The sequence below is a fragment of the Hydra vulgaris genome, chromosome 02 (assembly GCF_038396675.1).
Source record: "Hydra vulgaris chromosome 02, alternate assembly HydraT2T_AEP".
Lineage (NCBI taxonomy): Eukaryota > Metazoa > Cnidaria > Hydrozoa > Anthoathecata > Hydridae > Hydra > Hydra vulgaris.
This window is the reverse complement of record NC_088921.1, coordinates 61,299,144-61,303,927: the sequence shown is the minus strand read 5'-3', so window position 1 is coordinate 61,303,927 and position 4,784 is coordinate 61,299,144.

Here is a 4,784-nt window from a genome sequence, read left to right as displayed (position 1 = left end):
AATTAAACTTCTTACAGATTTTAATATTTATGCATAAGTACAAAAAAAACTTACTACTCGGTGTAGTTAAGGCAACTTTAAAATACTATAGCGTCTGTATGATATTTTGTTGATTACGACATATTTCCGTTTAATGATCAGGTCTGTGAATTATAAAAAGACGAAAAAAATTAAAATAATAAATTTTGCGGTATCATAAAATATAAATGTTTGTAGCGAAAAAACCCAGACCGTAGATTTTTTTTTTTTTTTAAATCTTCTTAAATCCCAATTGCTTGTCCAAATTCAAATAAGATTTGAAATAAATACGTTTTTTAGGTAAAATAAACATCATAGTTTAAAAATATGATCTGTTCTGATCGTTTATTGGCGCTTTTTCTTAATCATTAGCTCTTTTTTGGTCGGAATTCTAGTATTTTTTGTAAAAATTGATTGAAATATAGTATTTTGACAACTATATAAAGCTAATATACGTCAAAACCGATTAGAACTAGGATCTATAGTAAATTAACGCACTTTTTTAAAAGATTTTAACCAAATTCATGTTAACGCCGATGAGCGAAAGTGATCTAAAGACTCCAAAATGGTGTTCTTTAAATTCACTATTAGGGGTAGTAAAAAGGTTTAGGAAATTATATAAAAAAGAGAAAAGTTTCTTCAAATATTAAAAAAACTTGAAGCGAAAAAAATTATAACATCTAAAGCTTTTGTTTGTACATAATACGCTTACAAAATCATGCTCATTTAAAATAAAAGAATTCGATTAGTTTGTAAATCGCCTTAACTACAACGAGTACCAAGCGTTTTTTTAAATAACTTGTTACCAAAATTTATTTCGAAAGTACTGTCTTCGGTACAATACTAGCCAAGACTATTATTCACATTTGAAAAAGTCAAATTTTTCTATAATGACTTTCTATTATGTGATCAAATGAAAAACAGTAGTATAAAAGACTTGTATTTTTAAAAAATATGCATTGAATGAATTTTTTTATTTTAATGTTGTTTATAAATAAATCTGGAGATTTAAGGGGTAAGATATCAGTTTTTGAGGATTTTGTGAACAAAATGTATTTTGTTTTATCATTATTTAAGAAAAGTTTATAAGCTTTAAACCAGTCGTTGAGATTTACTAGTTCTGTGTTAACAGTAGAAAAAACGAACTTTAAATTGTTACCAACAATGAGAATTTCCGCAAAAAGAATAAAATTTCTAACAGTTACTAGTTAAGTCATACGTTACACATTGTTTGCGAATCTGAAAATAAGGCTGAAGCCATTTTAAGTTCAAGTTCAAAATTTCGTTGTTGTGCCATTTATAGAGAATTTATAGACTTAAATAACAAGTCCTTGTTTAAACGGCAAACAAAATTGAATCTTCTCAATTCCTGACATACATCATTTAGCAATCTTTCCCGGTCTTATTTTTATTCTCTTTTTCTCTTTATTTATTTATTTTGTTTTTTTATTTTACAGATATAATTTCTTAATTTAATGCTTTAGTCCATTACGGAAACACATTTTAAAAGTGTTTTTTTTGTTTTTTGTTTTTATTTGTTAGTATGTTTTTTTATGTTGTTTTATGATTTATTTTATTTTTAATGTTCAAGATAGGTAACTAAGAGCTATGTGGCATACTCAAATTTTTTAGTATGCTAATACTGGTATCAAATGAGGATGACTTGCAAAAAGTTTGGGTAATTGGATGATTAGGCTATAGTCTTATCATCCATGCCTTCTTAGAGTCCCTTTATGTATGTTATATGTTATTTAAAACAAGAAGCTTAGGCTTTTATTTTTCAATATTAATGTGTGAAGCACTTTGTTAAAATTTATTATATAACCAGAAAGCAAAAACAATTTAGCGCTCGGTGTAGTTGAGGCAATTTACAAATTATTCGAATTCTTTTATTTGGAATTAGCATGATTTTGTCAGCGTATTGTGTCCAAACTAGAGCTTTAGATGTTATAAATTTTTTTGCTTCAGATTTTTATAATGTTTAAAGAAACTTTTTTTTTTATATGTATAATTTTCAAAACCTTTTTACTACCCTTAATAGTAAATCTGAAGAACGCCATTTTGGATTCTTTAGATCAACTTCGCTCATCGGTGTTAACATGAATTTAGTTAAAATCTTTTGAAAAAGTGCCTTAATATAGTTGTTAAAATACAACATTTCTATAAAATTTCACGACTATTTTAGGAATTCCGACCAAGAAAGAGCTTATAATTAAGAAAAACTGCCAATAAACGGTCAGAACATATCATATTATTAAACTATGATGTTCATTTCACCTAAAGAATGTATTCATTTAAAATCTTATTCAAATCTGGACCAGCGATTGCGATTCTTAAGAGATAAAAAATAATAATAAAAATCTTCGGTCAGGGTTTTTTCGACGCAAACATTTTTATTTTATGTTACGTCATATACTTCGCGCAAATCCAAAAATCGAGATATGATAATTAAACAAAATCTAATTATATATTTATAATTATTTATACTATTTATAAAAACTAAATTTACTAATTATATATACATATATACATATATATATATATATATATATATATATATATATATATATATATATATATATTTATATATATATATATATATATATTTATTTATATATATATATATATATATTTATATATATATATTTATATATTTATATATATATATATTTATATATATATATTTATATATATATATATATATATATATATATATATATATATATTTATATATATATATATATATATATTTATATATCAATTAATTTCTATAATAAAAATCATATAGTTTTCTTTTATAACTTAGTGTTCAAAGAAGACATTTAAAGATACCATGTCCTCATTTATTCATCCAACAACATGTGGTTATGCAAAAATAGCAAGTGCATCTACCCTGGCAAATTTTGATGTAGCCCTCAATGAGAATCAACGGAGTTTTATTATGCGAAATAGTATGCACCGATATGACGTATATACACAGCAGTTTACTGATACAAATACTGACTTTATTATACAGTATAAATTCTTTTTGATAAATTCAAAACAAATAATAAAAAATGTTCGGTATATTGGAAAAAACAGTAAGCTTATCAAAGCACAAGTTCTTAGTGTATTCTCTAAAGAAAGATGGGACAAGCTTTCCAGTAAAAGTAAATCAGAGCATTGTTTTGACAATTGTCCGGCATGTTGAGGGGATATTGAATTAAAGTTAAATCTTTCTCAGTTTCCAAATTTCACCAGTGACTACAAACTAATTGCAAAATCAGTGGGTCTCCTGAAAAAAAAAAGAAGAGGCATTATTACATATAACAAAATAATTGTCAAAAAGTTGGATGTACAATTTAATAAAACATTTAAAACATCATTTTCTAAAACACATGCTGATCTCCTGGAAATTGGATATGAAAATCCATCAGAAATCAAACGAAAACAGAAACTAATAATAAAAAGTACAATATCTGAAATTGAAAAACAATGGAAAGCTACTAGCGTTGAAAGGTAAATAAACCAAATATATATATATATATATATATATATATATATATATATATATATATATATATATATATATTTGTGTGCGTGTGTGTAAGTGTGTGTGTAATCAACTGTACAAAGAAAAATCTCATTAAAATATTTATGGCAAAAAATAAATTATTAAAATTTTAATTTTAATCATTTTTTCAGTAAAACAATTGACAGTAAAATAATTAGCAGTATATATATCTAAATAGTATAACTATTTGACTTTTATTTCTATAAATTTTATTGATATTTATAAAACTTTAATAAAACTATTATTTTAAAGTATTATTTGTATATGAACTATACCTTTTTAATTTGGTTCTCAGTTTCTATCTTTCTGTGTTTAGCTTCATGGTAGGACTCCATACTTGATGAAAGCCTTAACTTGTTTCTTGTTCGGAGTGAAAGATTTGTACCATAAACTCTAAGGTTTAAAATAAGTAAAATATAAATATCACATAGATATTCATAAATTATCAAAATTTAAAAATGTATGAAACATACATTTGTTTTGTTTAATTAATCGTATGTTTCATTTAAGATAAAAAAAGATGATTATGGATATTAATATATATACATATATATATATATATATATATATATATATATATATATATATATATATATATATATATATATATATATATATATATATATATATATATATATATATGTATATATATATATATATATATATATATATATATATATATATATATATATATATATATATATTAATATAATTTTGTATTTTTTATATATATACATTTATATCCATCTTGAAAATTTATTAATTTAGGGTGTTAAGCGAAAAAAAGTCATGTTGGCTCAACTAAACGATATACATGGAAAAAAGAGGAGTGTCTCAATGAATTTTTAAATTACAAAGGAGGTAAAAAAATAAACTTCACAGCTATGGCCATAAAATATGATTTAAAAGATAATAATGGAAAAACACCTCGCAATGCAAATCATAAAAAAACTCAGAATCAAAGTGAAATAAGCAGAATTTTTTCAAATAGCAGGAGAATCTAATACAAGAGTTCGTCGTAAAAAAATAAGGTAAAATCAAAAATTTTGTAACCATAATTTCTAATTATAAAAAATGTAAAACTAAATTCAATCCATACTATAGGAAATATAATCCATAATAGGAATATAAGTCAATATGCATGATATTCCTAAGCAGTATGGTAATAACCATAAATATTAGACAATATAACATCCTTCACATTTTTTATAGA